This window comes from Peromyscus eremicus, chromosome 1 (assembly GCF_949786415.1).
Source record: "Peromyscus eremicus chromosome 1, PerEre_H2_v1, whole genome shotgun sequence".
In the NCBI taxonomy this organism is placed as follows: Eukaryota; Metazoa; Chordata; class Mammalia; order Rodentia; family Cricetidae; genus Peromyscus; species Peromyscus eremicus.
Window position 1 is genome coordinate 179169884 of NC_081416.1, and position 12192 is coordinate 179182075.

A 12192-nucleotide genomic window follows, 5' to 3' on the forward strand; every position below is an offset into this window, starting at 1 on the left:
GGCTAATGAGACCAGGCATTATCAGTGAGCTCTGGGTTTGGTTGAAATAGACCTACCTCAGTGGGTAGTGGGTAAGGTGGAAGATTTGTGACTTCAGTCTTGGGCCTTCACATGCACATGCAACACACACACACACACACACACACACACACACACACACACACACACGCAAAACAATGTATACACCCTGTAGTGGTTTGAATGAGAATGGACCCTGTAGGCTCCTATATTTCAACATTTGGTTCCCAGTAGGTGGACTGTTTAGGAAGGATTAGGAATTGCGGCCTTGTTGGAGGACATATGTCACTGTGGGGTGGGCTTTGAGGTTTCAAAAGCCCTCACTAGGCCCAGTCTCTCTGCCTGCTGCCAGTGGATGAGGTTGTGAAGCTCTTCGCTATTTCTCCAGTTCCACACCTGCCTGTGACATGCTCCCCACCGTGATGGTCATGGACTCACCCATTGAAACTGTACGCAAGCCCCCAGTTAAGTGCTTTCTTTGATAAGTTGCCTTGGTCATTGTGTCTCCTCACAGCAGGAGAGAGGGGACTATGACACACATAAAAAATGGGGAGAAACTAGAATGCACACAAAGAAGTAAGGCATATGGCATTCTAAGCCTTCCATTCATGCCTTCCTCTATAACCTCTGCATCAGAGCTGGGTGGATCTTGAAACTCATATAAACCATGTAATGTGAAGTGCCTGTTCAAATCCCAGTAGCTTCCCGTGGTGCCTTCTGATTCTCCCTACCCTGAGGCCTCCAGCACTTGCTGCAAGCATTTTCTCTGTCTCTCTGTCTATCTCTTGCTCTCTGTCTGTCTCTGCCTGTCTCTGTCTCTCTCTCCCTGCAGCCAATGGACCCACCCCCTTTACCCTTCTTTCTCCTCTGCAAACAAATCACACTGTGTCTACCCCAGGACCTTGGCACTTCCCCAGGCCTCAGCATGCAGTGTGAATGCTGGGTGAGTGATTAAGAAAACTGAGCTGTTCAGAGAACTTGGCAAGTGGTAAAAAGTATGTACATGTTCAATACAGCTTAAGAACCCAGTCAGCTGTCCTTTCTCTGGCTGTGAGACCTACCATTCTATGGAAAAGAGCAGGGTAGCTCCTGCCCCGCCCGCTCCCCACCTCCAAGATGCCTGGGAATGTACGCCCCACCTCCTTCCTGAACTTCTTCACTACCTGACATGACTTTAGAGTGTGTTTTTTTTTTTTTGTTTTGTTTTTTTGTTTTTTTGTTTTTACTGCCCTCTGTTCTTGCACACCACCCAGGGCAAACATTTCTGACACCTGAGGTAGGATGTAGGGGCTTTCCCTACACACTGTGTCCTACAACTGAGGTCCATTCTGACACTAAATCTAAGGAGATCGCATAAGATCCCACACACTGACGACTCATTATGCTCCTAACTCAAGACGTTCCTCGGGTGGCAATTGCAAGAATTTGGTTGTGGCAGGCTGTAAATTCGGATCCCCACATTCTCCTCTTTGAGTTTAGCTGATTTGTTAGCATGCCTCACAAAATGTAGGGGACACTTGACTTACACCTACTGACTTGTTAATGATGGGCAACATAAATGATCTCCTCATTTTCTGTCCTCTCTCTCCTCTCCCCGTTTCTCCTGCTTTTCCCCAGCTCACTGGCTGCCATAGTGTGAACTCAGGGATGATCCCAGTTTTATGAACAGCCTATGCACATGTATATGCATATTTGAAAGACCAGGAAAACAAGTAGAAAAGCAAAAATAGTGATTACCTCTAGACTGAATATGGAATAAAAATCATTATGCTAGCTGTAGGTGGTGGTGCACACCTTTAAACCCGGCACTCAGGAGGCAGAGGCAGGCTGATTCTGTGAGTTCAAGGCCAGCCTTGTCTACAGAGTAAGTTTCAAGGGCAGGCAGGGCTACATAGAGAAACCCTGTCTCAAAAAACAAAAATGAAAACAAAATCATTGCAACTAAAGTCGTAACACTCTGTATTTCTTTCCACCTAAGAATTCTACACCCTTTCCCCAGTACTTCCTAAAGCACAGAGCCAGGTTAGTGTAGAATAGTAAATATTAAAAACCCTGTCTTTTCTTCCCAGATGAAGACTGTGATTTTGTTAACCCTTCCCAGAAGACTCAATAGACACAGTCTTCCCTTGATATCTAGAGTCCAGGTCTAAGACACCGAGGGAAGTCTTGGCGTACAGTGGTAGGAGCTTGGGGAGACTGCGCAGTGGGTAAAAGCACTCGCTGTGCAAGCGTGAGCACCTGAATAAAATGCTGAGTGTGGTCATGTCAGCACCCGTAGCCCCAGTGTTTGGGAAAGCAGAGACAAGAAAATCCCAGGAGCTGGCTGGCTGCCAGCCTAGCCCGGAGTTCAGTGAGAGACCTTGTCCCAATGGGGGGAAGGCAAAGGGGTGATAGAGCAAGACACCTCTCACCCTTCTCCGGCACCTGCGTGAGTGCATGCACCCACAAACACAAGCCATACAAATAAAAACAAAAGACTAAAATCAAAAGAATGACTGGGCAGTGGTGGGTGGCGGATGCCTTTAATCCCAGCACTCGGGAGGCTAATGCAGGCAAATCTATGTGAGTTTGAGGCCAGCCTGGTCTACAGAGGGAGTTCCAGGACAGGCTCCAAAGCTACAGAGAGAAACCCTGTCTCGAAAAACCAATCAATCAATCAATCAATCAATCCATAAAAATAATGTGTTTGAGGCAGAGGACAGAGAGGGGACATTTGTGTGGCGATGACTGAAATGGTTGTGTGTGTATACACATACACATATATGAAATTACCAAAGAATAAATGAAAGATGTTCTGAAAATAAGATGGCACATTATTTGCACGTACTGGGGGGTCCATCCTCCTACACATTAGAAGTCACATCTGCATCACTTACCAGAGGTAATGTAGCATTAATGATTTGTAATAATAAGGTACTCCGTCTTGTTTGGGAAATATTGGCAAATGGGAAAGCATATCAGTACAGATTGTTTTTTCAAATATTTCCAATCCATACTAGGTTAAATGTTTGTGGAACCGGGGTGCAGGGGGACCTAACTATATTTCAATGGTTCTCTTCTCAATGAAGTAAGTCCCTCCACTCAGTTCCCGGATCAAGAAACCTCCTGATGCCTCATCTGCTCACATTCTGGCTGCCTGCCATCTAAAGCCTTAGTTCTTAGTCCCCCCCCCCCCCCCCACTGTCTTCTCTCTCCTGGATCCACCATTTTAGTTTTCCTTGTTTGTTGGCATCGAGACAGACAGGAGTTTCTTTCTTTTTCCTTCTTCTTCTTCGGGACAGGGTTTCTCTGTGTAGCCCTGGCTGTCCTGGAACTCACTTTGTAGACCAGGCTGGCCTCGGACTCAGAGATCCGCCTGCCTCTGCCTTCCAAGTGCTGGGATTAAAGGCGTGTGCCACCACCACCGGGCCAGACAGGAGTTTCTTAAAAGATTTAAAGAATGGATGCCCTGGCCTGAAGCTTCTTGGAGCGTGCGTGCGTGTGTGCGTGTGTGCGTGCATGCGTGTGTGCGTGCGTGTGTGTATCCAGGTGTACTCTGAGCTCCTGAGGGACCCAGAAGCAGATGTTGCAAAGTCTTCACTAGCTTCCATACCTTACTTCCCCCCACTTTTCATGTGTGTGTGGCATCCACATATAAGCGTGTTCTCATGTGTGTGCGCATGCGTGTGGGTGCACAAGCATATGTGAAAGTGCAGAGAGAGGCTGACGTCTGGACTCATCCCCGTCACTCTTCCACCTTCTTCACTGAGGCAGGGTCTCTCCGTCGAACCCAGAACTCCGCCATTGACTAGAATGGTCACTCTGGGGATCCCACCCCCACCACCGGAGGCTGGAAATCCGGGTGCGCCACCTCCACCACCCAGAATTTAAGCGGGTCCTAGGGATCTGAACTCTGGCCCTCATGCTGATGCGGCAAGCTGAGAACTTGCTGAATCATTTGCACAGACCCTCCATGTTACTCAGGAGACGGATCTCTCACTAGCTTAGGGCTAGCTCGCCCCTTTTGTTAGGCACACAGCTCCCCGGGTCCTCTCCCTCTCTCTCCTTCCCTTCCTCTCTCCCCGCTCTCCCCCCACCTCTGTCTTTATCCTCAGCACTGGAGTAGCAGGCACCCACCCACGCTGACACGCTCAGCTTTTCCCACGGGCGCAAGGGATCTGAATGAAGATCCTCCCGAGTGTGTGGCCAGCACCGTACCCACTCATCCATCTCCCCAGGCTGTGTTTGAGTTTTACATCGGTATGTGAAATATCATTCTTAGGATTTTCAAGGTCTAGAATTTCAACAAGGGAAGAATTCGTGGAGCAAGGAGAGTAAGAATGTTTTCTGAGGCCCGCTTCACTTCCAAAGGCTTGTAATTAGTTGTGAAAGAGAGGAAAAAAGGAAGAGAGGGAGGAAGGAGGGAAGAAAGAGAAACAAAGGAGAGAGCTGATAGAGAAAAGAGCAAAGAAGGAGGGGTATCCCTTATATTTTTCTGAGTACATTTATAAATACACACCCCCAAACACACACACACACACACACACACAGAATAAATAAAAATGTAATAAAAATTTTGAGCCACAAGTATTAATCATATCTTCATTATTATGCACATACATCACTTATTTAAATTATTCTCAATGATTTTTTTTTCACTTTCACTCAGCATAGCACCGAATCTGGAGAATGAGTTTTGGGTTTTCTAATAAGGTCACCCAGTTATAATAGCTAAGTCCTTAGAAAATCAATGACAAGATTTACAACCATAGGAAAGATAAAACTCCTTTAAAGCTGGGTCTAGAGACAGAAATGACAGACCAGCCAAATGGTGGTGAGGCTGCTGTGGTTGAGGGTGTCTCCAGACCACTGGCCACGAGTCATGGTTTCTGAGAAAGACTTTCCCTGCCCTAGTGAAGTGACAGCTTGGACTCTGCTCTGCGGTTCAACTCATCAACCAGAGAAAATTCCAGAACGTGCCAGTTTCTCTAGCCCTTGGGACAGTCTTAGAGCTTTGACCAAAGGGCTATGAGATTCCAGGAGAAACTTCTTACCCACATGAACCACCTTTTCACTGGAAGTCTGGGCCCTGTTGCCCTGCCAGGGTTTAGAGCATGGACCTCACAGGAGAACACACAGTTTCTGCGTGGGTGGTCCTTTCTCTGCTCAGTAGGGACTCTGTGTAAATGTTCTTTCTGTCATGGATAGTGAAGGGCTCAGGAATAGGTCACAGGAATCCATAGTATGATCTAACTATTCAATCGAAGCAAGGGGCTGGCGAGAGGGTGTGATGGGAAAAGGTGCTTGCTGCCAGGCCTGGTGACCTGAGTTTGATCCTGGGATCTCCATGATGAAAGGAGAGAACCAACTTCCACAGGTTACCTGCACGTGCATGCACACCCACATGCATATGAACACACAGGCACATGATAAATCAATAAAAGGTAATAATTTTAAAAATCAAGGACTAGAGTGATGACTCAGTGGTTTGGAGCACTTGCTGCTCTTCCAGGGGACCCGAGTTCGGTTTCCATCATACATGCACATGGCAGCTGATAACTGCCTGTAATTCCCACTCCAGGGGATCCAACAGACTTCTGGCCTCCTTAGGCACCTGCACACGTGTGGCAGACACTCACACAGACACATGAACGTACACATAAAAAATTTTTTAAATACAATGAAATCTCTAAAAAAGAAAGAAAGTAAGATCTCAGAAGCACAGGCCTGTGTTTACTGCGGTACTATTCCCAGCAGCCAGGGAACGGAACCAGCCTATCGACAGAAGAATGAAGACAATGCAGTATATATACATGGGGTTTTACTCAGCCACGGAAGAAATAAAATTATGTCACTTATAGCAAAGTGAAATGGAACCAGAAACCATCACCGTAAGTAAAATACACCAAACTCAGAAAGAGAAATACTGCGTATTTTTTTTCTCCTATGTGGAAGCTGAGAGGAAAATTAAGAGGTGGAGAAGAATACTAGAGACGTAGAAACAGAATGAAAATTGGGGTGATGGGGAGTGGTGACAAAAATGGGGGTTTTGATGATTTGGGGAGTGATTTTTGTATAGGGTGAGAGCTATGAACTGAACTTCATTCGTCTACATGTAGCTATCCAATTTCCCCACCAACGTTCATTGAAGATGATATCTTTTCTCCGAAGTATTTTTGGGGACATCTTTGTCAAAAATCAGGTGACTATTTCTGTGTGGACGTATTCCTGGGTCGCCTGTTTCTACTCCGTTCATCCACAGGTCTGTTTGGAGTCAGCACCATGATGTTTTGATGACTATGGTTTGCATGAAAATACCTTTTTTTTCCCCTTTGGTCAGGGTCTCCCTACATAGTCTTGGCTGGCCTGCAATTCCCTGTGAAGACCTGACTGGCCTTGAACCCTCAGAGATCCACCTGCCTTTGCCTCTGGAGTGCTGGGATTAAAGATGTCTGTCTTAGTTAGGGTTTCTGTTGCTGTGGTAAAACACCATGACCATGGGGGCGTTTTCTCAGTTGAGGTTTCCTCTTCCCAAGTGACTCTATTTAACGTCCAGTTAACATAAAGCTAGCCAGCACTGTGTGACACCACACCTTAGAAGATATCCTGGCTGTCACTACACATAATGACTATGCATTAATAAAAATCTTATATTAGAAGAGGGAGCAAATACAATCAAAGCATGTATGTGAACACCAGGATGAAACCATTTACTTTGTATAGTTAATGCACACTAATACATCTTATCCTTGGATGTATGTACGTGTGAGTGTGTGAGTGTGTGAGTGTGTGTGTGTGTGTGTGTGTGTGTGTGTCTGTGTGTGTCCCTGTGTGTGAAGGATTACTGTGGCTTGCTAGTTACCGTTCTGGCTCCAGGTTCAGTGAAGAACTCTCTCTCAAAGGTGTAAGTCAGGCATCGACAGGGCAAGCCTTCTGGCCCCCAAATGTGCGTGAACCCGCCCTCCACCTACCCCCACACAAACAGATTGGGGTATTGACCGTTCCAGGCTGAAATGCCTTGAGGACTTGGTGTATGAATTTTTTTTGAACATGCACATAGAAGGTAGGATCAAATGTCATAAAGGGCTGTTCAGCATTCTCCCACATACCCCAGCAGTCAATAAAGATTCTTTGGGGAGGGCCATCCTGCACACACCAAGGCTGACACAGAGCCTTGATCACACAGGCCAGTGACTCTGGCTGCCCTGAACCTGTGTAAACACTGTGAAGTCGCCCTTATCTCCCCCCAGCCCAGCCTGAAGGCCCCATATATCTCTTAGTGACAGCCCGGAGTTGACTCCCCGAATGCAGACACCCATCCATCTTGTCATTCCTTCTCAAACATATTCCTCTTTGTCTGAACTGTGTAGTGGCGCCTGTTTGGGACTTCATCCTCTGGCGAAAACCCCCATGAATGTGTAACTTTACTGAAACTTGTGTGTTTTTGCCCTGTTGTGTTAACTGGGGGTTCCTAAACCCAGACAAACAGCCCACGTGATGACCAAGTGTAGAGAGGATGGCAGATTATTTATTTCTTGCCTTCTGTGTATTTTACCAATTTTCCTTCCCTCCCTGCCCTCTTTCCCTTCCTTTCTTCCTTTCTGACAGGATCTCATACAGCCCAGGCTGGCCGCAGACTCACTATATAGGTGAAGATGACCTTGAATTCTTGTTCCTCCTGTTTCTACCTCCCACATTCTAGGACCACAAGCCTTTGCCCTCACACCCAGTTTATGCAAAGCAGGAGAGTGAACCTGGCACTTCTCTCATGCTCGGACACATTCTGCCAACTGACCAACATCACCACAATTTTAAAAGTTATTTTTATTTATTCTTCGAGAATCCCATATTTTGGTCAAATTCAGCCCTTAATCTCCTGTCTTGCCTAGGATTACTATTGCTGTGATGAAACATCATAACCAAAAGCAACTTGAGGAGAAAAAGGTTTATTTGGCACCTGGGATTACAGGAATACCACATGTCCCATTTATGCCGTGTTGGGAATGGAACCCAGGGCTTCCACCATGCTATAATGTGTCCATGTTGGGAATGGAACCCAGGGCTTCCACCATGCTATAATGTGTCCATGTTGGGAATGGAGCCCGGGGCTTCCACCATGCTATAATGTGTCCATGTTGGGAATGGAACCCAGGGCTTCCACCATGCTATAATGTGTCCATGTTGGGAATGGAACCCAGGGCTTCCACCATGCTATAATGTGTCCATGTTGGGAATGGAACCCAGGGCTTCCACCATGCTATAATGTGTCCATGTTGGGCATCTGTGTCTATCTAATACTTTTGACAGAGGGTATGAAAGTTTAAAATCTGTTAATCTTTTAACCTGGCAATACTAATTCTAGAATCTCAGAATCCCCAAAGCCCTGTCCTGTAATCTCAGTGATGTTTGCTGTGCAGGTCTTTAAACTAAGGCTTGTAGTCAAAAGAAAACATTTTACGGGACTGGGAACAAAGCACAGATGGTCGAGTGCTTGCCTAACATGGTGGAAGCCCTGGGTTCCATTCCTAGCATGGCATAAATGGGGCATGTGGTATTCCTGTAATCCCAGTACTGGACAGGAGGTCACAGTTGTTGGCTACACAGTGAGTTAGAGGCTAGCCTGGGCTACATGGGACCCTGTTTAAAAAGAAAAAAAATCACTTTCATGTGAAACAACTTGCATTTCCTAAAACATAGTTCATGGCATGTGCGTTGCAGTCCTCCAGGTTCTCTGACTCGATAGGACTCATGGAACTCAACAGATGGTCTCGTGCATTTCTCGCCAAAGAGGTGAAACAGAGTCAGCAAAAGGAAAAAAGGCTCATGGCCAAACTGCAGAGGGAAGCAGCTACTGCTGTAACAAAACACCACGGAGTAGGAAATCCGTGAACAACAAGAGAGAGACAGAAAGATTCCTTCTCTTCCTCCTCCTCTTCCACTTCCTCTTCCTCCTCTTTTTCTTCTTCTTCCTCCTTCTCTTGAAACAGGGTCTTAACCTGTAGCTCAGGTTAGCCTGGAACTCGCTATGTATGTAGCCCAAGAATTGCTTCAGACTCGTGGCAATCCTCCTGTCTCAGTCTTCAGTCTTGAATCACACGTGTGAGCTGCCACAGCCGCTTCTTCTTCCGCTCGTAAAGACCCACTGTGCTGTGGGTGCCTGACCTCATGGCCTCATCCAGCCCTAACTAAAGGCCCCACCCCAGCCCCGCGTATCCGCAGTTGAGGCTTTAACCTGTGGACTTGGGGACACACGGATTGAGCCTGTAATGTTTTGTACTAAGCCACTCTGTTCATTTCCATCTACGTACAAATAGCTGGAATCACTTCCTTTATTCTTTAGTGTCAGATTTTGAGTGTCAGTCATCAAAATTCACAAAGCAGGGGTGTGGGGGTGTGGGGGTGTGGGGGTGGGTTAATGCACTATGCAAAATCAGACCTGTGGAGCCCCTGGTTTCTGCTCTGCAAGGGGGGGGGGAACTTTCTCCAAGACGCAGATAGAAGATGGGGACAGAGGTAAATGTATTTATTATTATTATTATTATTATTATTATTATTATTATTATTATTATTATTCAAGATCCTATTTTGTGGCTTCTGTGTTGGGGCTTGTCCAAAGCAACGCCAAGTTCACCTGTATCCTCTGGGTGTATCCAAGCCCTAAGCAGCCAAGCCTCTGCAACCCCTCTCCTCTCTGGCCTCCGGGTTTCCATGGCAGCACTGAGGGGGCCAGCTGTGGTTTCCATGGCAGCGGCTGAGCTCCCTTCTTCCTGGTTGTGAGAGGTTTGCAGGGGGGCCCAGGCAGAGTCAGACAAGATCAAACAACAGAAGGTCAGGTTTGTTTCTTTCCTGCAATTAAGTTGCATATTTGGATGTTGGTAGAACATCATAAATCACAGTATGAGTTCCAAGGTCCCTGTCACACACACACACACACACACACACACACACACACACACACACACACAGATGAGTGTTTAAGGAGGTTTGCATGCTAGTTAGTGATTTATTATGTGGCGTATGTGTGTAATGAGTTATCACACTGTGCCCCGTAAATACATCCAACGAAATAAAATAATTTCATTAAAAAGTGTTGCTGTATGTAGAGGGTAGTGCGTGCCTATAGCTGTGGAACTAGGGAGACAGAGGCAAGAGGATGGAAAGCTGGAGAGCCTGTGTTACAGGGTGAATTTAAGGCCAGGCAGAAATACACAGTGAGACCCTGAATCATGAGATGACAGAGATGGGGGGGGGGGGAGCGAGCTGTAGAGTCTGTTCATTATTAAATATTTCAAATTGTCTACAAACAACAGTCCCAATCAAGCATGATCCATGGTAATCTTTTGTTTATTCTTAGTCCACCCACGAACTATTGGTTTTACCCCAAATCATAACGGAAGGCTGACTCCTAGCACACGGCATCATGGTGGTGCTAATGTTGACCTACCTTCTCAGGACTGAGGCAGAAGTACACTGAATCTGTTCAAGGAAGGATAGGGGGACCAGAGCAGCTGAAGAGGCGTTAAGGGTTGCCAGGAAGAGATGATGGTGGAGGTATGTGTGGGTACATCTGTGCCAGGGTGAGCATATAATCAATAAAAACGATCAATCAAAATATAATCAAAGCTGCCTGAGTGCTTTCTGAATATCCAATATGCTTTGGAAAAAGTGTCCCTGAAAGATGGGCATGATAAAGGTTCTAGGAGTAAGAGAGAGACGAGAGAGAGAGAGAGAGAGAGAGAGAGAGAGAGAGAGAGAGAGAGAGAGAGAGATTCTTTATCTTCTACCTGACTTCTAAGTAAGGAGATGCTATAGAACAGTAGCGTAATTCTTAGCTACAGCTTCCATACTTGGAAAGAAAAAAAAATCTGTGTCCTGGGTTGATGAGACAATTAAATGAACAAAAGAATCATGGCCACATATACCTGCAGTAAACAACAGAACAGTCATTAGGTAACGTTGTAAAAAGTTCTATAATGAGCAAAATTTTAAATTAAAATAGGATCTGGCAGTATGCTACGGAGCTATCTTAGAGTTTGAAGCCAAAATATTCACACAGATCAATATAGATATGTTTCTTTACTTTACTTTTTTACAGTGCTGGGGATGGAGCCCTGGGCCTTGCAAGCACACTACCGTAGATCCAGGCCTCCAGTCCCTCACTGGGGGATTCTAGGCAGGTGTTGATCACTGAGCCTCACCCTAGCCTTGACAACTTTTTTTTTTTTTTAACAGTTACTATTTCCCCAGATACACAGTTTGAAAACATTGTTGATGAGCTTGCTTCCATTAAGGCAAAAAGATAAAAACAGAAGATAATGTTGAGAGTTTCAATATATATTCTTTTTTCAAGTTTCAAATGTTCTGTGGGAAAATTAGCAATTAAACATGACACGAAACCACACCTGTATGGGCTCACATTTTCCCTTTCCTTGGGCTTTTATGTGGTTTAGAATATGCTGGAACTATTTACATTCCCTGTGCTTTGCCCCGTATATTATGAGTGAGACTTTTTAAATGCAACAAATATTTTTTTTTTCTAAGAATGAGCTACAGTCAACACGTTGCACAACAGAACTCTGAACTCTCTTCCTTCTGACTAGAACAGTGCATCCTTTGATCAGCGGCACTGCGACCTCCACTCAGGTGTGGGCGATTTATCTTGACGCCTGACATTTTGGTGCCCTCTTATGTTTACCTCACCCTGACCCCAGCTCTGTTTCTGAGGATTTGATCTATGAGCTGTAATGGGATCGTTGAAAACAAACAGCCGGGGGGTGGAGGTGGAGGGGGGGACGGGGGGGGGGGACTGAGGAGAAAGGAATCCAATTAAAGAGAGAAGGTTAATTGTCAAGCTCTTGCAGGACAGAAAAAGTTTTTCCGAGACATCCGGGAAGCCATCGTGGCTGTAGATCAGAGGTCAAGGGATAAGGTCTTCGCAATGAGAAAAACAGATAGAGACAGGTGGTCATTAATCTTGGGGACCGATGTTCGGTAGTGGCCTTCCGTCCTTTGTGCTGTGGTTATTGACAGAGGTCAAGCTGGAGTGGGAGGTGTGTGTAAGGAAAGTGGCATGATCTGCTTAATTGCAGGTCTGCAGCTCACTCTGTGAGTGACAGGACATTGATAGGATCTGAGTGACCCTCATCACCAGGATGTCACAATTATCCAGGGAAAGGATACCGACAACAGACCAAA